Raw genomic sequence first — 27,069 nt, 5'->3', positions numbered from 1 at the left:
TTAACATCAACAACATAGACATCTCAGACCATGCACTGATCTCTATCACCTTAAAGCTACCTACACCCCAACCTAAATCTTACAACTGGAGATTTCCAGCATATCTGTGCACTAGTGAAGACTTCCAAACCTTTCTAAAAACGAGTTGGGCCAACTACGTAGATGATAATTTTGATCATTGGGATAATCCACAACTACTATGGGCAGTGGCTAAACCAGTTCTGAGAGGACAGGTTACCTCATATTTGATCAAACAGAGGTAAAATTATAATGAAAAATATAACCTATTACAAAAAAAATTGACCAAACATTATACAGCTTTTAAAACGACAAACACTCAAGAAGATAAAAATAAATACAAAGAAACAAAAGAACTTTTTGATACTTTATTAACTGAAAAAGCTCACAAATCACTTAGTCATACTGCAAACAAATTTTACAGATATGGTAACAAATAAGGGAAATTACTGGCACAAATAGCTAAGAGGAAAACTCGCAACACATATATACAAAATATCAAAACGCCTAATGGCTGGACACATGACACCACACAAATCAGGGAAATAATGGCCGAACATTTTAGGAAATTTTACGGGTCGACCCCTGACGATCCCCAAGACGGTGTAAAATTTCTGCAGGAAGCAGATCTCCATAAACTGACGGTTCAAGATCGTGAGATATTAGACGCACCTATAACAGAGAAAGAGATATCATACACAATTCAACATTTAAAAAATGGTTAAACGCCGGAACCAGACGGCCTCTCAGCAGAATTTTATAAACACATGTCCCCAGATATAACACCCATTCTCTCTAAACTATATAATGACACCCTACAAGGCACACCCCTATGGCATGAAGCCAATGTGGCCAGAATTATACTGATTCCTAGAGAAGGAAGGGATCTGACGGACCCAACTTCATATAGGCCAATATCTCTGCTTAACCAAGACCTCAAAATACTGACTAAAATAATGGCAGACTGCAACAAATACTACCCTCCATACTTACCGTACATCAAGTAGGATTCATCAAACACCGTCACCCAGTCCAAGCACTCGTCTAAAATAATAACGGCAGTCTACCACAGTAACCTGGAAAAAAGAAAGCACGGAATGTTAAATTTAGACGCAGATAAAGCTTTTGATAGGATATCACATGCACATTTACGCCGTTTGCTTAAGTTCCAACATTTTGCCATTCAGACCTTTAATTTATACAAAACGTTATACATATCGCCCACAACATTCTTAACGGTTAATAACACTAATTCAGATTTATTATCAGTAGGGGTACGTGCCAGGGATGCCCACTATCGCCCCTTTTCTTCAACATAGCAATCGATCCATTGTTAAGACACATATTAAAATGCCAACAACTGCAAGGGATACGACTCGGACAAACTACTCTTAAAGTAACAGCGTTTGCGGATGACATCCTGCTTTTTGTTTCTCAACCAAAAACGGAAATCCCCGCCATTTTACAGATTATACAGAGATTTGGCGCAATAGCAGGATTTCAAATCAATCTGGATAAGTCAGAAGCCCTTCAATTGTATCATACAGAAAATACAGATTGGCTTCCACACTTCCCTTTTAAAAAAACAAAACAAAATATTAAATATCTAGGCATCAAAATTCCCTCACACGACAAAGATCTATATTCCTTAAACATTAGGAAAATAATTGACACCATACAACAAGAAACGCAGCAATGGAAACATATTAATCTATCATTCCTAGGCAGAATACACTTCATTAAAATTATCCTATTCACTAAACTTTTATACCCAATACAGATGTTACCATACTGTATTAAACCAACCAATCAAAAACATTTAAACCAAATATTTAGAACCTTCATATGGAACAGGAAACGCCCACGAATTAGTCTCTTTAAACTACAACAACCTAAAACTTTAGGCGGTCTCAATTTCCCCAACATTAAGGCCTACAACGAAGCAGCACTCCTTTGATATGCAGGAGACTGGATTCTTAATAGAGATTTATATACCACGCTCTCATTAGACCAATATCACACTGACAACCACTCCTTGAATTGTTTACTACATACACCTATACAGCATATTCCAACACACATAAAAAACAACCCGTTATTCCTAGATACATATAAGGCATGGCACTCAGTCAGGAAAAAGCAGAATATATCACAATACATTTCCCCTTACATATCATGGATAGACAATAAAAACTTCATACCTGGTATACGAAATCCCATTCTGCATCACTGGAGTGTCAGTGGCCTACATAACATACATGACGTATTAGACAATGATTACTCAGTATTCCCTTTAAACAAAAGGACAGAAAAATTTCCGTTTACAAACACCCACATATACTTGACTCTGCAGATCATTCACTTTGCGAACGCTACATTACAACTCCTAACAACTACCGACAAAAACAACTTACTGAACCAACTATGGAAGCAAACAACCAAGAAACTTACGACTTCACACATTTATCACACCATTAAACCATTATTAAACGTAGATGACGAAGACAAGCCTAACTTCAAATGGATTACAGAAATACCTAACACCACAGAATTAGACATTTTGAGACAACATAATAAAATTATGACATCACTTCCAGCAAGTAGATATCAGGAGATGTAATTACAAATTCTCCATAACTCATACCTTACTCCAATTAGAAGGTTTAAGATGGGTAACCTCTCCTCAAACGAATGCTTAAAATGCCACACCCCTGCAGCAAACCTGATACATACCATATGGTCTTGTCCCTTAATGCAATCCTTCTGGAAAGAAGTCATCTCTTACGGTGCACAGATGATTGGGAAACCTCTCCAAGCACATATAGAATGGGCCCTATTCAGCAATCCCACTTCGTTCACACAAATAACAAAAAAAAAAGCACCTCATGGGAAGACTGGCTGCAGCAGCCAGGAAGACAATACTACAACAATGGCTACACACTGATCCCCCTCCATTGGTATTAGTAAAACAAAAATTACATCACATATTCCATATGGACTGGTTGGAAACTGTAACCAGGAAAGAACACGATACACCGAAATTCTTCAACACCTGGTCTACCTATATATCACACCTCCCACAACGGATCAAATGCCTCACGATCTACACTTTTAGACATATGCCATGGTATGATATGGAAACTCTCAAATGCCACCCTTTGCTCATGGAATCATCCCAATACTTGGCAGCATTGCAACAAGAATCATTACAATCCGATACCGCACCTCCCAGAAGTCATCAAACTAACAGATTGCTGACCTCTTATCTGACTTACCCCTCAAAGGATCTACATCCCCCCCATGCTTTTCATCATAACTGAGCTGAATGTTTAAATTGTTATTGAAATGTTTGTTTGATATCATAATCACTACAATCTCTGCTCCATGAAAACATGTAAGAATATGTCTTGTGATTTTGCTTTATCACCTCAAATAAAAACAAGTTTAAAAAAAAGGAGAGGGGACAGTGGGCATGATTGTGGCTTTGTTGGGTCCCTGTCTTTCTTTGGGAGGAGGATTATCCGGGCTTCATTTGCTTCTAGCCAAAGATGGAGACCTAAAAGTGTATTTTTGTATAATGTGTGGAGTGTAGGGGTTATGCCTGGCTCTAGAATCTTGTAGAATTCGGCACTTAGGCCATCTGGACCCGGGGTTTTACCTAATTTCAGTGATTTAATTGTGTGCAAGATTTCATTTTCTGTTATTGGAGCATCAAGTATATGTCGTTCCTCAACTGTTAGTTTAGGCAGATTAACTTCCCACATAAATTTAATGCCCTCTGTCTGATCATCGGGTTCTGCCATGTAAAAGTTTTGGAAGTACTGTGTCATTGCTTTGGTGATTAATGTAGGGTCTGTTATCCAGGATTGATTATGCTGAAGTTTATGTATGTATGATTGTGTGGTTTGTTGTTTTGCAATATTTGTTAAAAGTTTACCTGTCTTGTTACCCCATCTGAAATATCTATTGACTTAGTTGTGCTTTTTCCGTTAACAGGGTGTCAAACTATTTTTGGATATCTTTGTATTTTTTGTATGATTCATTGGTGTTATGGGTCCTGAATGAAGTGTATGCTTGTGAGAGTTATTTTTGTAGGGTGTTATATTTATCATTGTATTGCTTTTTCCGGTGGGCCATAATGCTTTGTCCCTGTAAAACTGGTTTAGCTGCAGCCAAGAATATGTTTGTATTGTCCAAGTGGGCTATATTGTCATCCACATAGTTGGCCCAGGCAGTTTTATATTTCAATATTTTTATTTGTATTTTACAAAAAGGAAAAAACAAATACACAGGCAGCCATCAGCAATCAAAGGAGACAATGTAGTGAAGTGAAAGTTACATAATCTAGAAACAAGTTCAAGATGAAATGATCATGCACATTTAGCCATTCCAAACAAATATGGGTAAAGCCCAAATCAGATACATTCCTTTCCGATATTTTGATTACACCTTACAATGACTAATCCTGTGTACTCTATACCTTATGCTGAAGCAGTTTAAACCTTATAATCTGAAAATAAAAAGACAAACCTAACTCTAGTCCTATTAGTTCACAAACTTGATTGAGAAAGATCCCATATCCACAATACTTAAATGCTGAGTAATTTTCTACAACTATCGGTCCCATATCTATATTCCAGCCATGTGTCCACGTTTTCAAAAACTTACTATGTGAGTCTAAAAGAATACTAGTCATTTTCTTTTGCAACATTATCCAGTCATTTTTTGTTTAGTTATTTCAATAGATAATTGTTTAGTTTTCCAAGCACACGCTATGGTTTTCTTTGCAGCTGTCATAATTGCAATAAACAATTGGCATTGAATCTTTGAAAGTTCCTCAGGTTTTTTGCCTAGTAGAGCGGTTACAGGATGTTTAGGGATCACCACCTGATATAATATAGAATGCAACATGGTGTAAATTCGAATCCAGAACCTTTGAGCGCATGGACATTCCCACCAAATGTGGAACATAGAACCTACCTACCCACAACCCCTGAAACAAGTAGGGTCTGCTGTAGGGGCAAATTTGGCAATACAAGCTGGGACCAAATACCATCTAAGTAAGACTTTATAGTTAATCTCCAATAAAGAGACATTTTTAGATGATTTCATAGTGTTGAACCATATTGATTGCCATTCTTCCCTATCTAATTGACACTTTAGGTCTTTCTGCCACGAGTCTATGTATGCCAAATGGGAAGGTTCAACATCATCATAGAAATTATTATTCAACATTGAGATCACTTTCTTAGTCTGAGGATTTTTCAAGCACCATTGTTCGAAAAAGGTGGGACTCTTATTTGCTAATTGGCTCCAATCCCACTGCGATTGAGCGAAGTGCAATAATTGTCTCAAATGAAAATGTTCAGCCAGTGGAACCGAATACTTATCTATAAGGTTCTGGGGAGTATATGGCCTTGTTAATGTATACAACTGTCCCAAATTATGTATATTTGCTAAGGACCACCATGCAAAGACCTTATTCTGCAATCCAGGATTAAATAAAGGGTTGCCCACTAACGGCATAGCAGGTGAATGAGGTGCTTGTAACTTGTATTTCTTGTTAACATTTTCAATGTGTGATGTAGGCGGACACTCCCATTAGTTGGTCGTAATTTAGGAGGGCACCAAATCGAGGCAGCTGGGGAATATGGTACTGAATAAGCCTCTTCTAGAGAAACCCAAAGGGGGCTATCCATTTTAGAATGGAGTTCTAGAATCTGGGATATTTGGGCTGCTTTGTAATAAAATAACCAGTTAAGAAGACCAAGTCCCCCTCTAATTCTTAGGCAAGTTAGTATCGACTGGCGTAACCTAGAAGGCTTCTTAGCCCAAACAAATTGGAGAACTTTAGTGTTAAAACGGGTTAAATCATCAATAGAGATTGGCACGGGTAGCGTCCGGAATTACAAGTACAAAATTTTCTTAAAATTGTCATCTTAACTCAATGTATTCTGCTGATCCATGAAATATGGTGATGATTCCATTTGTTAAGTAGAGTATATAGAGTTTTAAATAATGGGGGGTAATTATATTTGTACATTGTATCATACGTATTAGTCAACTTAACTCCTAAAATTTAAATAAAGTGTGGATGCCAAGTAAATTCGAAGTTAAGTTGCAATAACAGCCGCAGTGGATAAATTGATATTCAAAGCTTCTGTCTTATTATGGTTGACTTGGAGACCAGATATGGTACCAAAAATATCCAAGAGCCTAAACAGGTTTGGAAGGGAGGTTAATGGGTTAGAAATCGTCAGCGAATAAGCTAACTTTGTGTTGAATACCAGCTACTTCAATACCTTTGATATCTATATTGGCTCTGATTGCCGCTGCCAATGGCTCAATAGCTAAGTTAAACAGTATCGGGGGGAGAGAGGGCACCCCTGCCATGTCCCCTGGTAGATTTGAAAAACATTGGATGAAAATCCCATAATATTAACTATTGCTGATGGATTTTGATATAGGGATTTGACCCAAGCTATAAAGTTTCCCCCCAAAACCTCATCTCACTAGTGTATAATACAGATAGTCCAAATGAAGAGAGTCAAAAGCTTTGTGGATATCCAATTATAGCCACACCGTTTTAACTCCTGATAATTTAGCGTGATGAGCTAGCAATATTAGACGCCTAATAGCATCTGCTGCCTGACGTCCCGGGACAAAACACACTTGGTCCTTATGGACTATTAAGGGAGGAAAGAATTGATTCTATGGGCCAGGATTTTCCCTAAAAGTTTAACATCAGCGTTTAGGACTGAAATTGGCCTGTAGTTTTTGCAATCAGACAGATCAGTATCTGGCTTATGCATAGCAGAAATTTTAGCTTTCAAAGTCTCCGTTTGTAATTTCCCTCCTAATTTAAGCTCATTTAGCATTTTAGTTAAATGGGGACCCAACTCAGTGAGGAATATTTTATAGTAGATATTGGGAAGGCCGTCAAGTCCAGGCACTTTACAAGTATCTAGTTGTTTTACAGCCATTTGAACTTCCTCCAATGTGATATCCTCTTCCATTAACTGGACTTGATCGGGAGCCAAAGATGGAATCGTAAATTCCCCAAAAAATTTGGCCCAGGCAGTTTTAAGGTGTTGTTTAAAGTATTCATTGTTATAGAGATATGAGGGGAAGCTCCAGTTAGAAGATCTGGGCTGGGGTCGTGAGTGTTCTATATTTAATAAGACAGGGGCATGTTCTGAAATTATTATGTCCTTGATTTCAGATTTTTGTATTGTGTGTAGTATAGTGTTTGGGAGATAAAAATATAGTCTATGCGAGAGAAGGTCCTATGGACGCCAGAGCAATAAGTGTTTTCTTTAGAGGTAGGGTGTGTACATCGAAAGGAGTCATGCAGTTTTAGCTGTGTGCATAATGTTTTAAGATTTGGCTCTGTCTGTGGTTGGTTTGAAGTGGTACCTGAGTTGTCTAGGTATCTGTCCCATGTAGCATTCATGACTCCTGCCATGAATACCTGTATTGCCTCCCAGGAGTCTATTTGCTGTAGAAGTTCTGTGAAGAAAGATTTGTTAGCATCGTTTGGGCATACACATTTGCTATAACATATCGAACATTTGTGATTTCTACCAACAATAACTAATATCTGTAACACTTGTAAGTTAAGTGATTTATTAATTAAAGTGGCTACACCTCTAACTTTCTTGTTGTATGAGGCTTCTATGCAATGGCTTAACCAATTAGCTTTAAGAGCATTACCTTTACCTATGCGCCAATGAGTTTCCTGGAGTAATATAATATGTGGGTTTTCCTTTGTAAAGGGGTGGTTCACCTTTAAATTAACTTTTAGAAAGTTATAGAACAACCAATTCTAAGCAACTTTTTAATTGGTTTTCATTATTTATTTTTAATAGTTTTATAGTTATTTGTCTTTTTCTTCTGATTCTTTGCAGCTTTCAAATGGGCGTCGCGGTCCCCTTCTAAAAAAACAAATGCTCTGTAAGGCTACAAATGTATTGTTATTGCTACTTTTTATTACTGATCCTTCTATTTAGACTCTCTCCTATTCATATTCCAGTCTCTTATTAAAATCATGGTTGCTAGGGTAATTTGGGCCCTAGTTACCAGATTGCTTAAAATGCAAATTGAAGAGCTGTTAAATAACTCAAAAACCTTCAATAATAAAAAATTAAAAATAATTGCAAATTATCTCAGAATATCACTCTCTACATCATACTAAAAGTTATCTCAAAGGTGAACAACCCCTTTAAGTTTTTCAAGAATTTTTCTAGTTTATCTCCTTTTCATAGGTGTATTTAGACCGCCTACATTCCAAGTAAGAATTTTAATGTTATCAATTATGGAAGTATTTTGTGCCATGCTTTTTTAACCTATTCCCTTTTTTGTTTTATAAGAAGCATAGGTTATTGTAATAGGTCGCCCCTGAAGCTGTCCCAGCGAGCAGTATTCAGGTGCTCGAGTTAAACAAGGCGAGAAAAGAAGTTAATACAATAACATAGGATATAAACCCCCATATGTAATAAAAGGCATTAAGTTTGCCCAGGAGCAGTAACCCATAGCAACCAATCAGCAGGTAGCACTTACTGGTCACCTGTTTAAAAGCAATTGTCTTATTGGTTGCTATTGGTTACTGCTCCTAGGCAAACTTAATTCCTTTCATTACATATGGGGGAAAGACATTTAGAGCTAGCCACTATTTATGTAGTTAGGGAAATATAAAACTTGTTTTACTCAATAAACCTGGTGTCTGAGTGTAACGGTACCTGTGCGGCGGGGTCGTCCACCGCGTCGTCGGCGGGGACGCCTGCCGCATGTTCCACGAGTCGGCGCTGGTGCCGGCACCATCCTGGATTCTAGGGCGCGGCGCGGCGCGCCTCTTAAAGGCGCAGGCACGCTGGCGCACTTGCACCAGCACGTTTTTGACGCCCGTTTGGCGCGAAATTTGAACCTATATAAGGCCCATTCTGTCTCCCAGCCAGTGCCCGTGATAGAACTTTGTTTCTAAGTGGTTTCTGAGCCTAGTGCATCTGTTCCTGTTATTCTGTATTCTGATTATATGTGTTTGACCCTGCCTGTATCCTGACTATTCTGAACTCTGTATCCTGACCCTTGCCTGCCTACGACAACTCTTCCTGCTTAACCCCTTGATTGACAACCCGGTTTGACCCTTGCCTGCCTGACGATTCTGATATCCGCCTGCCTCGACCATCCTTCTGCCTAATCCTTTGTACCGTGACCTTCGGCCCAAAAAGACTTTGCTAACAGCCGTGCCAGCTAGAACATCTCGCCTTGCACCCCTCGTTAAGTCCAGGTGGCACCCAAGTAAGCTGAGGGCTCCTCCCAAAGCCCAACGGTGGTCACACTACTGGTGAAGCCGAGCCGAGGGTGCTTGGCATTTGTTCTGGTATCGGGTGCCGGCCGTGACATTATCACGGGCCTTGGAGGACGATGGTCATGAAGCTGCTGCTGCCTCTGTTACACCTCAAACTTGCACTGAGATGTTGCTCATTACCTTGCTGCAACGTATGGAGGAGCAAGAGCAAAAACAGAATTATTTGCTTCAAGGGTTCCACAATCTGACCCGCCAGTTAGGGCATTCGCAGCAGCCGCCTAATCCTGTTCCTGCACCTCCTGTGGGTTCTTCTGCTAGTATGGGTAACTCATCTAAACCCCCATGAACCCAAGATTTTATTCCCCGAAAGGTTCAGTGGGGATCGCACTAAATTTTTTGTTTTCAAAGAGGCTTGTAAGCTGTACCTTCGTTTCTTTCCTCATTCTTTTCAATCTGATGAGGAGAAAGTAAGGTTCATAATGACCCTGCTTTTGGATGACCCCCAAATTTGGGCCCTCAGGCTGCCTTCTTCAGACCCTGCTCGTTATTCCCTAGACACCTTCTTTAACAGCATGGCCATTCCTTACGATGACCCGGATCGTGCATCATCTGCCGATACCGCGATTCGTAAGTTGCGCCAAGGGAAAAGGGATGCGGAGGTGTACTGCACCGAATTCCGCCGGTGGGCAGTGGAAACTGGGTGGAATGATTTGGCTCTAAGGAGTCAATTCCGGTTGGGGTTATCCGATTCTGTAAAGGATAGTCTGGTTAATTACCCCCTACCTTCTAACCTGGATGGTCTCATGTCCCTCGCCATCCAGGTAGATAGAAGGCAAAGGGAGAGAAGGGGTGAGAGGAGTACAAACTTCTCTGGGTGGTGACCAATGTAAAATCTCCTAACCCCTTTGTGCCTCTACCTCAGGAGGAGCCTATGCAATTAGGCATATCCCACCTAACTCCTGAGGAAAAGGCACGCAGGCGTTCCCTGGGTCTCTGTATGTACTGTGGTGAGAAGGGACATTTTCTGAACCAATGTTCTAAGAGGTCGGGAAACTCCGAAGCCTAAATGGAGAAGGGGAGCTCCATTTGGGTGCAGGAGTTTCCTCTCCCCAATCTGCCTCTAAAGTTTTGTTACCAGTTAAACTAACTTGGCCTACGGGCTCTGTCAAACTGTCCGCATTTGTGGACTCAGGGGCGGAGGGTAATTTTCTGGATACTGCTTTTGCAGCTAAATTCTGTATCCCTGTAGTTCCTCTAAGTGCCCCCATGAGAATAATGGCAGTGGACAGAAGACCCTTAGGGTCAGGTGTAATCTCTAAGGAGACGGTAACACTTTCCATGTGTGTTAATAATTTGCATTGTGAGGAGATAGCTTTTTACCTCTTAAGAGGGTGCTTCCTCTCCTCTTATTTTGGGGTTACCGTGGCTCCAGAGGCATAACCCTCTGATTGACTGGGTCTCAAGGGAGGTGGTTCAATGGGGTACTATGTGTGGTGGGGTATGTTTTCCCTCTGTAGTTGCAACTACATCACTTGAAGGGTTACCTGCTGCATATGCAGAATTCGCTGATGTCTTCTCTAAAAAGGCAGCAGAAACCTTACCCCCACACCGGCAGTATGACTGCCCAATAGATCTGGTCCCTGGGTCAACTACTCCTCGTGGTAGAACCTATCCTCTTTCATTGCCCGAAGCCCAGGCAATGAAAGAGTGTATAAAGGAGAACCTAGAAAGGGGTTTCATCAGACCTTCTAGTTCCCCTGCGGGGGCGGGCTTCTTTTTCGTTGGTAAAAAAGATGGTGGTCTTCGCCCCTGTATTGATTATAGGGGGCTCAATAAGATTACCATAAAAAATCGCTATCCTCTCCCTCTAATTTCTGAACTTTTCGATCAAGTTAAAAATGCAAAAGTCTTTACCAAGCTTGATCTTAGGGGGGCTTATAACTTGATTCGAATCAGGGAAGGGGATGAGTGGAAGACTGCATTTAACACCAGGGATGGCCACTACGAGTATCTTGTTATGCCTTTTGGTCTTTGTAATGCCCCCGCAGTGTTCCAGGAGTTTGTCAATGACATCTTCAGGGACCTGCTGGGGATCTTCGTAGTGGTCTACCTAGACGATATTCTTATTTTTTCCTCCAACATGAAGGAACATCAAAATCATGTTTGTGAAGTCTTACAAAGGCTAAGGGGGAATAATCTTTATGCGAAACTAGAGAAATGTACTTTTGGGGTTTCTTCTGTTCAGTTTTTGGGGTTTAACATTTCCAGCAAGGGTCTAGAAATGGATCCAGGCAAGGTGAGAGCAGTCCTGGATTGGACCCAACCCCTTTCGTTACGTGCAACCCAAAGATTTCTTGGTTTTGCTAATTATTATCGGCAGTTTATCGAAAATTTTTCCCTCATTGTGGCACCCATCACTAATCTGACTAAAAAGGGTGCTGACCCCAGCATGTGGCCCCCTGAGGCCGTTCAAGCATTTGAATTCCTCAAAAAGGAATTCAGTTCAGCCCCCATTCTCAGACACCCCGATACTGCACTACCTTTTGTTGTTGAGGTTGATGCCGCTGAGGTAGGAGCTGGGGCAGTCCTTTCTCAAAGGCACCGACTACCAACAAATTACATCCCTGTGCCTTTTTCTCCAGGAAATTCTCACCTGCTGAGGTGAATTACGATATAGGTAACAGGGAGTTGTTGGCAGTTAAGTGGGCCTTTGAGGAATGGCGGCATCTCCTGGAGGGTGCTAAACATCTGGTGACGGTCTATACTGACCACAAAAATCTTCTATATATAGAGTCTGCAAAATGCCTTAATCCGAGGCAGGCTAGGTGGGCTCTATTTTTCACAAGGTTTAATTTTTCATTGACTTTCAGGCCTGGGACTAAAAACACCAAGGCGGATGCACTCTCTAGGAGTTTTGAATCCATTTCTTCTGACTCTAGTGAGTGTACTCCCATTATTCCCAGAGAAATGATCATAGCAACCCTTGAATCTGACCTTTCTTCTTTGTTGCTCCCTCTTCAAACATCTGCTCCTACAGATACCCCTTCGGGGAGATGGTTTGTACCACAGGAGTTAAGGGAGCAAGTATTAAGGGAGGTTCATGATTCTAAAATGGCAGGACATCCAGGTATTGCTAAAACGGTATCCCTGTTATCCCGTCATGTTTGGTGGCCATCATTCAAACAGGATGCTAAGGCCTTTGTTAATTCTTGTCCAATCTGCCAAAGGTCAAAATCCTCTCGGAAGTCTTCCCAGGGTTTGCTGATTTCCTTACCAATTCCAGAAAGACCTTGGGCCCATCTTTAAATGGACTTTATTGTTGATTTGCCTCCTTCAAAGGGAAAAACTGTGATCTGGGTGGTGGTGGATAGGTTTAGCAAGATGAGCCATTTTGTACCCCTTCCACACCTACCTTCTGCTAAATCCTTGGCTGATCTGTTTGTTACTCACATCTTTAAGTTTCATGGTTTTCCTGAAAATATTGTTTCTAATAGGGGGGTTCAGTTTGTCTCTAAGTTTTGGCATGCTTTCTGTTCTTTGGTTGGGGTTGAATTATCATTTTCCTCTGCCTATCACCCCCAAACCAATGGTCAAATTGAAAGGGTAAACCAGTCCCTTGAGCAATACCTCAGGTGTTATGTGTCAGACAACCAATCCACATGGGCTGAACTGTTACCCTGGGCTGAATTTGCATACAATAATGCTACCCATTCCTCCTCGGGAGAGTCCCCTTTCTTCGTGGTTAATGGGTTGCACCCCAAGGCATTCTCATTTTCTGGTACTGGCTCCCTGGTTCCCTCTGCTAATTCTTGTGTTGAACGTTTTTCTAGGGTTTGGTCACAGGTTCTCTGTCCACAGCTGCCCCTGCTCAGAAAAAAGCTGCTGACAGATCACGTAGAGAGGCACCCCAGTATAAAGTGGGAGACTCAGTGTGGTTTTCTACCAAAAATATTAAACTAAAGGTTCCCTCTCTCAAACTGGGGCCTAGGTTCATTGGTCCATACCCTATTTCTGAAATTATCAACCCTTCTTGTGTTCGTCTTAAGTTGCCTGTTAATCTTAAGATTTCTGACTCATTTCACGTTTCTTTGTTAAAACCTGTTAACAATGTCCGTTTTGTTTCTGTTCCTCCCCCAGTGTTAGTTGAAGGTCAGCCTGAATATGAGATCCAGGAGTTTCTAGATTCCCGCCTTGTGCGTGGTAAGTTACAGTATCTTACCAGGTGGAAGGGCTTTGGTCCTGAGGAGAACTCCTGGGTCTCAGTTGATGACATCAGGGCTGATCGCCTCAGGAATCAGTTCCATCAAAAATTTCCTGGGAAGCCTGGGGGTCCAGTGGCCCCCCCTAGAGAGGGGTGTAATGTAACGGTACCTGTGCGGCGGGGTCGTCCACCGCGTTGTCGGCGGGGACACCCGCCGCATGGTCCACGAGTCGGTGCTGGCGCCGGCGCCATCTTGGATTCTAGGGCATCTGTTCCTGTTATTCTGTATTCTGATTATCCGTGTTTGACCCTGCCTGTATCCTGACTATTCTGAACTCTATATCCTGACCCTTGCCTGCCTACGACAACTCTTCCTGCTTAACCCCTTGATTGACAACCCGGTTTGACCCTTGCCTGCCTGACGATTCTGATATCCGCCTGCCTCGACCCTGCCTGTTTGACCATCCTTCAGCCTAATCCTTTGTACCGTGACCTTCGGCCCAAAAAGACTTTGCTAACAGCCGTGCCCCTTCGCCAGCTAGAACATCTCGTCTTGCACCCCTCGTTAAGTCCAGGTGGCACCCAAGTAAGCTGAGGGCTCCTCCCGAAGCCCAACGGTGGTCACGCTACTGGTGAAGCCGAGCTGAGACCAGGGTGCTTGGCATTTGTTCTGGTATCGGGTGCCGGCCGTGACACTGAGTTACATATAATTCCAGTTTGCCATACTGGGTAGGTGGCTAGATGCTGGAGCGATTTCAGGTGAAAGAGTTATCTGTTCTTAGGTGTCAATTAACCTTATTTCCCATGTGTAGGATGACTGAAGTTATTGTCCTGGTTCACCTGGTGTTAAGTCTTTTGAATTTTGAAGAGAAAGAGAGAAGTCAGTCATGGTGGAGGTGGACTTGGGTTGTTGTGATCACCATCATTTGTAGGGTTTTGGAAGTAGCTTGCAGCTTTCTTGGAGTCCTCAAAGTAGATGGTCTTGTGTCGTTCTCCAGCACTCTAAACTTGGCTGGAAATAGTAAGGAGAATTTCTGTCCAGTATCATATAGATGTCTGCAGATTGGTGTAAAGTCTCTCCGTTTTGATGTGACTAAGGCAGAGAAGTCTTGGAAGATGTAGAGTTTGTTGCCCTCAAAAATTGGTAATGACAGTTCGATGGTGTCATACATATACAGGAGGCAGCCATGTGAGAAGGAGATCATCTACTTGTTTTCCTTTCCCTGTTTCTGGGATTCCAACCAGCCACGTGTTGTTCTGTCTGCTTCTGTTCTCTAGATCATCAACCTTATCGGCTAGGCTGGATAATTGTTTTTGTTGGAGGTCAATTTGGTTTTGGGCTTTTGTAAGATCATCTTCCACGGTAGAGATCCTGTCTTCTGCCTCCTGTATGTGTTGTAATTGGTGTGAGGTTTGTTGCAAAAGTTCATCCAATGTTTTTTATGCTTGCCTGTTTTTGATCTAGCAGAGGGGCAAGAACGTGTATCGGGTCTGTTGTGGCCACCATTTCTACTTGACTAGTTGGACTGTTCTGGTGAAGCTGGAGAGTGTTGTGGTGAAGTTGTGGTTTCAGTCACAGGCTGTTTGGTATCCTTTTTTCTCTTCCCTTTAAAGCTGCGTTGTGAGTGAGAGGTGGAGTGTCTCAAATATCTTTCCATGTTTCAGGAGTCTGATATTTATTAGGTTTATTGGGTCACAGTTACTTAAGGATGATGGAGAATGGTGATCTTCTTTGTTGATTTAATCAAAGGAGCATGACTCTGATGTTGGCTGTGGCATGCTTATTTCTGTGGTTAGCGATTACATATTTGAGGTGCTATAGACGTTGGTACGGCTACGTGAAATGGGGTTTTGAGTGTCCCAAGCTTCTTACAGATGCAGTTGGGGATAAATGCAAGGGCTATGCTTGTTGTGGGTGCCCTTTTGGCGTTGAGGTATGGCCATTGAGTGAGTTCAGTTTAGCTCTGAATGTTTTGAAGTAGATGGCACAGGTTCCTCAGCAGTAAGTGCCTTAGGCTTATTATCGGCGAAAGGTGTGAGCATGTTGCACAGTTCAGTCAGTGTGGGGTCCCTCATAGTGTACCTGATGGTACAGTGGAAGATTGGGTTCTCCCCTTCAAGAGAATGTTGGCAGAATGTCATATTGGGGAAAGCACTAACCCCGTTGATTGTAGGCATTGCGTAGTGGCTACATGAGAGGCAGTAGTTTAATGGCTTCCATGCTTCAGCTGGCCCTGCTCTCAAAGGATAGTGGCCCTGCTCTCAAAGGATAGTGGCGGTGCCGTGCTGTATATAGCTGGGCCTTTATAGAGTAGGGCGGGTAGCCATCTGTTTTGTTCACTGGCTTTTACACTTCAGTTAGTTTACTCACTGATTCGGTGCTGTTTTGGTAATGCTGCCCGGTTTCTGAGTTTTGGTATGTATTGTATTTCTGTCTCTGTGTATTAGCAGCTCTGAGGGACCTTGTGCACTACGATGTAGTAGAGCGTGTCCCAAAATGGCCGCCACGGGAGTCGGCTATCAAGCCAGGGATCTCAGGGGATAAAAGATGCCAGAATCGTCAGGTAACCCTGCGACTGCGCTGTTAGTAACGTTGTCGTGCTGTTTACAGCCGGTTCCTTACAGGATGTGGCAGATGGCTCTTGATTTCGCTCGCTAGTTTATGGAGCTCTGTAAAAATGCAGCAGCTGCTTGGGCCCGCCTCCCGGAAGTCCATATGAATATAGAAAATATATATATATATATATATATTTTTTTTTAATTAGAGTTTTCATTTTTGTTTCAAATACTGTAAAATACAATACATTTTTTCTGTATTTTTTTAATATTACACAAAAATCAAATGCAGTATTTAACATAAAGAAAATGGGCAACAAGTTGGGTTTAAAGTTATATGTTTATTATTTTTGTATAAACAAATGTGAACACAACAGTTATGTTTATTGTTTTCTTTAACTGTTTCTAGTTCTTCCAATTTTTTGTGTAGCTCTGTCCTGCTAGGAAATCAATACTAGCCAACAGTATATAGTTAGAATCTTCGAGAGACCCTCTTTTGCCATAGACATACAAACAATTATGTAGAGTTTTTCTAAGGCTGTTGATCCTATGACGAAAGAGATGATAAACTTAGTCCCTAACTGATGGCCCGAGGTGCCCATGGTTGCCATATTTGTATAAATTTGCTATGAGTCCCTGATAGAAAGGAGGACAAGTTGTCATTTATCATTATCATTGCCGTTATATGTGCTTTTAATTTCGGAATTGAAAGTTATGGAGTTCTCCACGATTTAGCAATCAGTTGTTCAGCTGCTGTGAGTACAAATGTGCATGGGCATCCACAAATAGTGGCAAGGGGGAGAGTTGCCATCCCCGGACTTGTACTTAATAATAAATTACATTTGCTTGATATATATATATATATATATATATTTTTTTTTTTTGTTGTTCTTTGTTATACTGTATGAGGACATTTCTTATGATTCCAATTAAAGAGCTGCCACAAGGGCTTTAACTGCCAAGCATGTACCTAGTACATGCTTGCAGATATGGCCAGTTCTCTCTACATCAGTGGCTTTAGCTGCCTCTGCAGAGAGTTAGCAGCATTGACAGCCCCCTGGGCAACGAGGCTGGGGGGCTGTCATTTCAGTCTTGCGACAGGATTGTCGAAGGGCTGACTTAAAGTCGCAAGAAGCAGCATGTGCTGCACTTAAAGGTTTACTCCTACTTGTTCTTGCTTCCTCCTTCATCGGTGATGCCCACACCCTTCCTGCTTGCCGAGACTCTGCGTACATGCTGCTCCAGGACTTCTCCAGCCATGAGATTGTCCTTCCTGCTCCAGGAACTGTACGTGGCCTTCATTTACACACTACACACACATTTATACATTCTTACACACTCATTTTAGTAAAGATTATTTTTATTTTTTTTATTTTGCAGACAAATACTCAAATATGCACTTATATACACGTATATATACACTTACACACTGTCACACAACTTTTAGAAGTGTATAAACATGGATACACAAAAAAATTCATTTTACCAATTTGTGTTTTTTTTAACCCTAAAAACTGTTTATTTTGGCAGTGTGACTATTGGATAATCTTAATATTTTGGCCTGCAATTATGCTCTAATTATGCTGTTGGATCAATTATTTTGTTATTTTATTGATTTACACAATTTTTGTGGTTTTATTGCAATTTTATCCCTGCATTATTGTTCCTTATGTATCTTTAGCATAGTATAGTATGTATAGTCTTTTTATAGTTTGAGGGTCTTACGGCACATAACATACAGTTGGGGCTCTGTTTTCAGCAGCTGAGTTGGCGAGCGTGAAAATTCATATGCACGTTTTTTATTTGGGGTCTGTAATTACCGTATACTTTGGTAAATCTATGCATATTGGGCATCAAACTATTTAGTAGACCTCTGATGTCCATATTTAGGGTGATTATTCTTTGTATGTAAAACACTGTGTGAAATTTTTAGGCGATTTTCAGAAATGTTGTAAAAACCTCTACATTTAGAAAAGCTTTGCAGTTTGGTAATTTGGTGTAGAAAGACGTCTTTATCTTTGTTGGATTTGTCAGAATGTGAACTTTCCAAAAATGTATGATTTTGAGATGTCGCAGCAGAGAAAATCCATATGCACTATTTTTATTTGGGGTCCATACATGCCAGCTGCTTTGGTTTATCTATGCATCAAACTGTTCCATAGACCATTGGCATCTATATTTGTTTTACAATTGTATGTAAGAAATTGGGATAAATACGGCCAATTGCAATATTTTAGGTGATTTTCAGAAATGTCATTAAAACTGCTGCCTTTAGCGTAGCTTTGCAGTATCATAGTTTGGGGTAGAAAAACATAATTACCTATTTTTGATCCGTCAGAATGTGTACTTTCCAAAAATATATGGTTTTTGGGATCTTTGTTCTGTTAGGAGGGTCTTGTGGCACATAATATGCAGTCACAGGGCTTTGTTCATAGAAGGCGAATCGGCAGTGGAGAAACTTCTCATGCACTATTTTTATTTGGGGTCCGCACATGGGCATATTGGGCATCAAACTGATCAGTAGACCATTGGCGTCATTACTAAGGGTGTTTCCCAGTTGTATGTAAGAAATTGGGTGAAATAAATGCAGCCAATTGCAATATTTTTAGGCGATTTTCAGAAATGTCGTAAAAACCTCTACGTTTAGAAAAGCTTTGCAGTTTGGTAGTTTGGTGTAGAAAGACGTCTTTATTTTTGTTGGATTCATCAGAATGTGTACTTTCCAAAAATATATGAATCTGGGGGGTCTTTGTGCAGTGAGGAGGGTCTTGTGGCACATAATACGTAGTCACAGGTCTTTGTTCACAGAAGGTGAATCGGCAGCGAGGAAAATTCATATGCATTATTTTTATTTGGAGTCCGTACATCTCAACTGCTTTGGTTTGTTTATCTATGCATATTAGGCATCAAATTGTTCCATAGACCCATGAAGTCAATATTTAGGGTGTTGTCCAGTTGTATGTAAGAAACTGGATGAGATAAATGCGGCCAATTGCAATATTTTTAGGCAATTTTCAGAAATGTAAAAACTGCTGCCTTTATTGACAAATTCAGGTTTGCGGCTTGATGCTTTGGAGTAGAAAGACATTCATACCCAATTTGGATTCGGGGAATTGTGTACTTTCCGAAAATATGTGGCTTGTTTGGATGAACGTACTTTTTTCTACCGTTGCCCCCCCAAACTATGTAAATGTGTTGATTCTGCAGTACCTGAAATGACAGACCATATAGGGGTTTTTCATTTTGGGCCTCTATATGCCACGTGCTTAGGTAAACCTATACATATTAGGCATAAAACTCCAGGACCCCAGGCTTATCATATTCAGGGTGATTTTTCATGATACCTAAAAGTATGTGTGGAAATACGATGATGCAGTGTGGAAATTTTAAGGTGATTTTTGGAAATTTCAAGGTGATTTTTGGAAATTTCACCAAAATAGCCATTTTAGGAAAGGTTTGCGGCTTGGTGCTTTGGAGTAGAAAGACATGCATACCTAATTTGGATTTGGGGGATGTGTACTTTCTGAAAATATATGGTTTTCTGGGGTGGACGTACTTTTTTCTACCTTTGCCCCCCCAATACTATGTAAATGTGTTGATTTTGCAGTATCTGGAATTACAGAAATGATAGCTCAAATGGGGTGTCTACATTTTGAGGCCCCTATATGCCACATACTTAGGTAAACATATTGGGCATGAAACTGTTCAGTGGACTCCTGCCAATAATATTTGGGGTGTTTTACATTGGTACCTAATGATGTGTGGGAGATATGATGCTGTAGATTGGAAGCTTTCAGTCATTTTTCAAAAAATGTACCAATTACTATAAAAAATTACAAATTTAGGAAAGAATTGCAACTTGGTAGTTTGGCATACATATATATATTTACCCATTTTTGATTTGCCAGAATCTGCTCTTTCTAAAAATGCATAGTTTTCTAGGGTAAACCTACTGTTAGTGAAGTGTTTGGCCTTGAAATCAGAAGTATGCCGTTTTGTGGTGCTTTGGAAAATTGGTAGTGTACTGCTTAGAAATTTTGATCTATACAAGTGAGAAATTTCTATAAAACGATATATATTTGGAAAGGCACGTTCAGGAGACATAAACCTTTCCAAATCTGCTGTGTTATCATACAGAAAACACATTTTATTTCTGATATATGTGATTGTACTATGTAAAGCATGATTTTTTTTTCATTTTATTAGACACTTAGAAGCCTATGGGGCAAATTCACTAAACTACGAAGTGCCTAACGCTAGCGTTAATTCGCCAGCGTATCACATTTTCGTTTATTCGCCGATTCACTAACGGACACTGGCGTAAATTCGCTAGTGTTACTTCACACCCTTACGCCTGCCGAATTTGCGCAACAGAAGTAACTACACAAATTCACTAACGTGCGGATTTTTCTGAACGCTACCTTTTACGCCAGACTTCCTTTGCCACCTCAGACCAGGCGAAGTGCAATAGAGTAGATAGGGATTGCTTCAAAAAAAGTAAAAAAAATGTCTAAGTCCCTAAAAACGCTGGCGTTTTTTAATTTTTTATGGGTGATAGGCTGAAAAAGATCAAAAATTTTTTAGGGGCTACCCTCCTTCCCCCCTACATTTCCTAACTCATGGCAACTTAACTATACAGTGGGGACATGTGTAGGGCAAAATAAAAATGTAATTTGCTGTTTTGAAGGTTTCCCAGGCTTGTGTAGTGCTGCTACATATACCTCCATTGTAACTTGAATTTGGCGCCGTATGCAAATTTGCGTAGCGCTGGTGAAAATACGCCTGGCGAAGTGTGGCGAAGGGACGCTGGCACAACTACGAAGCTTTGTGAATTTGCCCCCATATCGTTTTACATAAGTGGAATTACACCAACATTGTTTTCCTGGGTAAACTAAAAGACCCCCCCAGGAAAGGCCCTTAAAGTGAAAGAATACATAATATCTGGCAGTAGATGTTTGCATTTAGGCCAAATCAGCTGGCAGGGAAAGGGTTAAATCCCGGGGTTAGCAACCCTTCAAAAATGGACCAACCCTAAAGCTATTCAGCTAAGTTTGCTGCCTATTCTCATGCAATTCTGTCGTAGCTCTGCCCCTTCCCTCAATAAGCTTCCTGCATCTGTGTGAGGAAGAAGAAAATCAGAGCAGGTGGACATATGACAAAGTGTGTGCGTTGTGTGATAGTGAGTATAAATTAACTTGTGTATAGATAGCTGTGTAAATACTTATTTTCACATTATAGGTGCAAGTTAGGTGTTAGTTTGCCCACAACCAGAGGCGGGCCCACACTGGGCAGGCACCCTAGGCAACCTGGGCCGACGCTGCGCCTGCTGAATGTGCGCATGCGCAAGTTGACGCCAGCGCGCATGTGCAAGTTGACGCCGGCGCGCATGCGCAAGTTGACGCTTGTTAACGCCAGCGCGCATACGCAGAAGCGGTAATCGGCGTGCGCACATGCGCAGAAGCATCAATCGCGTGCAAGAAGACAGGGAATGAGAGGACCGGACATGGGGTACGCAACAGAGCAGGTATGTGCCTGGCGCCCCCCAGCTTTGCGCCCTAGGCACGTGCCTACTCTGCCTACCCCTAGTTCCGGCCCTGCCTACAACCATTTTCCCTAGGACATTTGCCATAAAGCAGATTCACCCCTTCAGTTCCTTGTCCGTCTCATTGAATCTTTTAACTCAATTTGCTTTTCATATTTATATTGATATTTTCACTCTGCTGATTCACCTCTCAGTTTCTAATACCCTTATGCCTCCTCACTGCTCTTTATATTTGTATAGCTGTACATATCTATAATAGTATATTTATAATATTAATATATCTATATATTTGAACCTCAGCCCCTCTCCTGCTTCTGTCTTTCTTCGACCTCTTTGTTTTTGCTTTAAGCCCACCTTTGCCTATTCCTCCCCACAATGTAAGTACTGTATTATCATGCCTTCTATTTTGATCTTTTAACCCTTTGCCTTCTAAACCACCACACCAGACAATAACACACTAGTTAGTGTCAGCACACAACAGGGCAAAACAGATAATCCTATCTATTTCATTACAGAATATAGCACACAATACAACAGCATTAGAAAGATTTTTGAAAAGAATATAAATATACTCAGAATAGATTGGGCTTTTGATGAAGTTTTGGATAAGGGCTACAAAACAGTAACTCGCCACACACGTACAATAGGCAACCAGTTGGCCCCTAGTTTGCTTCAAGTACCCACTACTAATATAGGTTGACTCAACACCATAGGCATGTACAAGTGTGGGGCAGTTAGATGCCTTACTTGTGCACATGTCAAAAAAACAAAAGTATTCACCTCTAGTGTTACTGGACATGAATACACCATTAAGTGGCACAGAAACTGTAACACCACATTTGTAGTTCATCTTTTGTAATGCAGAGTTTGCCACATTGGCAGACTCTGCTTGTAGATGAAGTCGCGAAGCCCCCTCCACGGAGTTCTTTTTTTATACTAGTGTAACAATAAAATAATCAATATTACAAAAATGACAGAATTTGGTCATTATCCTAATTGTGGACATATACCAAAATAATGGCACTATGCCCAGAACTGTTTCCATGAGAATGACCACGAGAATGAAAATAATTGCTGTATACCTAAAACTATAACCATGTGAATAAGATACAAGAAGGAATTATTATATTGAAATAATAACAAAGTAATAGATGGCTACACGCCCAGAAACATGACCATGAAAATGGCCATGTTTATATGTTTACGAGTTAATTAACTCCTGCTGTTCCCTTATTCCAACCAATGCTAATACATCCATATAACAACTAAAGAGCCATATTGGATACACTTGATCACACTCTCATTCATACATAGCATGCCATGTCACATTTGTATCACACCATGTAGCCAAACATTTTCAGGAATGTAATCGGGGGATGTTACCAAACTAGCCATCCTGGGCATAGATAAAGTAGTGAGTTGGAAGACGGGGTGGAGATATTATACCTAACTTACTCCGTTTGGAAACAAAATGGATTTTCCATTTACAAAGCAGAAGACCTCTTGGTCTTAATAGTGAGTTCGATGTCACATGCTTCTTTAAATAATCAGTGTTTTTCAGTATACTATATTGTCATATTTACCTACACTGCTGTAAAAAACTGTAAAGCATATTACTCCTCCTGATCTTAGTAGTCCTATGGAGTGTGTCAACTACCATTTTGACCGATATGTTTCTATTTGAGTATAATAATACATGTATTAACACTCTATACTCAAACCTATAGTGAAATGTATATATTATGTTCCCTGACCTCTTCATTAAATATGAGATTTGAGAAAACCTTTTCTCAAGTTTCTGTGCTATTAACTTTTTAATAGGGATGCACCGAATCCAGGATTCGGTTCGGTATTCGGCCAGGATTCTGCCTTTTTCAGCAGGATTCGGACGAAATTAGGATTCGGTTCGGTATTCAGCCGAATTTTTCATAAAGGATTCGGGGGTTCGGCCGAATCCAAAATAGTGGATTCGGTGCATCCCTACTTTTTAATACAAATTTTATTGTATAATTTTCATTGTAATTCTTCATTAATTTCGTTCAAACACTTATTTTTTCAGTTAAAGTTTAAATTTTCACTTTTTCAATTTCCTGTCATGTTGTTTGTCTTATTTTTTTGTCATATTTTTTATTTTCATTCATTGATTTTCACATTGATTTTTTCATTATTTAATTTTCTTAGTTTCCTTATTTTCTTTCTTCAAGTTTCGTGATTTTTTTAATATATTTTAATACATTGGCTAAGTTAGCCTTTACTATGTAACCTTCTCATGAATATATAGTAGACAAATTAACCTGTATGTAAATAAGCATTTAAACCACTATATGTCTCCTTTGATTGTGTTAAGAGGCAACATGTGTCGTTGTTTTTTGTGATTGGTTACAGCCCCTTTATATTCTGTGTACAGGGGTGTGCCATTTAGCCTATGAGTAAGTGCCCCAACAGGCATGAAACGCATTAGGTCCCAGTCTAACATGTCCTAATACTAATAAATATTTTTTTTTTTTTTTTTTTTTTTGCATTTATTGTTTACTTTATTTTTTGGAGGAACTCACAATTATTGGAATGAAATAATACAGCTTTCCCTTAGATAACAGAATGCTTAAACATAAATTCTACACTCCTAGAAAGTAGGTTGTTGGTAGCCAAAGTCTTCCTGCTATCTTTACTTTAAAAAGGTGATTAATAATCAGTTTGTCCACTCTCAGTCCACAAGAACATTTTTATTTCTCATGAATGTAAGGCACTGCTTTGGTTATGCACAGACTAGCAAGCTGGCTATGTTATCTGATGGACTGACTCTCTTTGCTAAAGGTAAATGCCAAAGGTACTGATGTGACTAAAAAATATGGCTGTATTAGTGCACAATAATGTGTGTGTAGGTATAATGCTGGCTAGCTTTGTAAAATAGCAAAAAGTCAAAATGAAGATTCAAAGAGCACCCTTGGCCCTTACTAGACTAGGGTTTAAAAAAATACTCTTTAAATTATAGACAGTTATGAAAGAATTCAAAATAACCTTGCAACCTGTGTGTTGTTTGGTCTCTTATACAATTCCTGCGAATGCACTGAATACAGTTAAGCTGGCGATACACTGCAATATACTCTCGCTTTGAGAGGTCACTAAATGAGCATATCTAAGGCTGATTAGGCCACCCACATGCTGGGCCAAATTGGAACGATCCAATTGATAGTAAAGTGTCAGTAACAGAATGAGAATGCTATACGTATGCAAATTGTACCACTTTATATATTACTAGACATTAAGCCCGTTAAATTAACGGGCGCTAGAACATATGTAGTCAAACATTTATAAAAACAGAATTGTTCTAGTCTAAAAAAAATTCGCCAGAGACGGTCCGTGGGGCACATGTAGGGTTGCCACCTTTTCTGGAAAAAAATACCGGCCTTAGCCCCGCCCAAAGCCCCATCCCCATCCCGCCCAAAGCCCCACCCCCAATCCCACCCAAAGCCACACACCCTGTGCCTAGCAAATTCTGCTTTTTTTTCTGTAGGTGCCAAAAGCGTTCTACCTTTTTATTTGCATGTGCTGCATTCTCTTAAGAAGTTGCAACCTTTTACTCCATCTTGAAACATAACCCTGTATTCCCTCACTTGCTAAACACCATCCAACCCCTTCTTATACCTATCTAATGAATCAGTATAACTATCAGTATAACTGTGGGTGGGAGTATAACAGTGCTGTTAGGAGTGATAGTTATGGCATAATTATAATCTAGTGGTAGATTTCCCAGTAGAAAGGCAGAAATGCACCTTGTGTGGCAATGGCTGATTAATGCTAATAAAAAGGTATAACAATGTGCAGGCTCCTCCACAGCAATGTGAATTTCTCTAAAGCAAGCATAAAAAAAGCTTAATGACAACTGCATTTGCCATTCTTAAATACATACTGCCCACCAGTTCCTGACAGCCAGCAGTCCAGAATTCCACATTCACTTTTGCGCAGGCTTCAGTCAGTAACCAACCACGCCGTCCATTTACTTAAGTAGAATTATTGCCCAAGTACACAGGCAGCCCACCGCAGCCCAGAATCGCCCACTGTCCACACAGTCACTCGGTTTCCCAGGCTGTTCTGTTCCACACAGTACTGTTCTGTGTACTACTGTGTGTGTCCGCAGTCCAACTTCCAACTGAGCCAGCCCAGCACAGCCGTCAGCCGCACACACACTCGGCTCTCCAGTCCCCCTGCAGAGTCTGCGAGCGGACACCGCCCACACATTTCGTCACTACACGCTGAGGAATTTGGAGCAGCAGGGAGGGAGGAGGGAGCAGCCAGGGAGGGAGGAGGGAGAAAAGCATTGTAGATTCTGAAACCAAAATATTGGTACAAGTAATTTGTGCAATTCCTTTGTCTCCTCGCCCCCCCGTAAAATTTTCTGTGGACACAAATGTGATTTTCTGGAATAACCATTAGTATTACTGTAGGTATCCACAATGAATTTTAAATGAAATAACTCAGATGAAGTTGAACTGCAGACTTTCAGCTTTAATTCAGTGGGTTGAACAAAAAGATTGCATAAAATGTGAGGAACTAAAGCCTTTTTTTTTAACACAATCACTTCATTTCAGGGGCTCAAAAGCAATTGGACAATTGACTCAAAGGCTATGTCATGGGCAGGTGCGGGCAATTCCTGTGTTACCGTATATACTCGAGTATAAGATGACCAGAGTATAAGCCGAGGTACCTAATTTTACCTACGAAAACTGGCAAAACTTAAGAATAGAAAGGCTATATTGGACTTTGCTAAAAAAACATCTAAAAAAGCCAGCACAGTTCTGGAAAAACATTCTTTGGAAAGATGAAACCAAGATCAACCTCTGGAGAAGGTGTGGAACAGCTCATGATCCAAAGCATACCACATCATCTGTAAAACATGGCTGCCAGTGGCACTGGGAAACTAGTGTTTATCGATGATGTGACACAGGACAGAAGCAGCCAAATTCATTCTGAGGTGTTCAGAGACTGCTCAAATCCAGCTAAATGCAGTCAAATTGATTGGAAGGCGTTTCATAATACAGATGGACAATGACGCAACCCAGGAGTTTAAATTAAAGTGGAATATTCTTGAATGGCCAAGTCAGTCACCTGATCTGAAACCAATTGAGAATGTATTTCACTTGTTGAAGACTAAACTTTGGACAGAAAGGCCCATAAACAAACAGCAACTGAAAGCCACTGCAGTAAAGGCCTGGCAGAGCATTAAAAAGGAGGAAACCCAGAATCTGGTGAAGTCCATGAGTTCAAGATTTCAGCAAAGGGTTTTCAACCAAGTATGAGAAATGAACATTTTATTTTCAGTTTTTTAATTTGTGCAATTACTTTTCAGCCCCTGAAATTAAGTGATTGTGTTAAAAAAGGCTTTGGTTTCTCACATTTTTATGCAATCTTTTTGTTCAACCCACTGAATTAAAGCTGAAAGTCTGC

At 40.6% G+C, this 27,069-nt stretch overlaps 1 protein-coding gene and 1 long non-coding RNA gene across 4 annotated transcripts in view; one reads left to right on the top strand and one right to left on the bottom strand.

The window, feature by feature from the left end:
• Nucleotides 1-27,069, top strand: part of unc93b1.L (unc-93 homolog B1, TLR signaling regulator L homeolog) — a 70,896-nt gene that overhangs the window by 6,158 nt on the left and 37,669 nt on the right. The gene's annotated exons all lie outside the window — the stretch shown is intronic.
• Nucleotides 373-25,823, bottom strand: LOC108696319. Of its 2 annotated transcripts, XR_005962505.1 has the most exons (4): nt 25,535-25,823; nt 7,435-7,527; nt 1,012-1,094; nt 373-690 (listed from the first exon to the last, which is right to left on the bottom strand). It is a non-coding gene; the product is annotated as an uncharacterized LOC108696319 (long non-coding RNA). The 2 variants fall into 2 exon arrangements; XR_005962506.1 differs by lacking the exon at nt 7,435-7,527.

The sequence above is a fragment of the Xenopus laevis genome, chromosome 7L (genome assembly GCF_017654675.1).
Source record: "Xenopus laevis strain J_2021 chromosome 7L, Xenopus_laevis_v10.1, whole genome shotgun sequence".
NCBI lineage: Eukaryota > Metazoa > Chordata > Amphibia > Anura > Pipidae > Xenopus > Xenopus laevis.
This window is presented reverse-complemented; position numbering and strand designations above follow the sequence as displayed.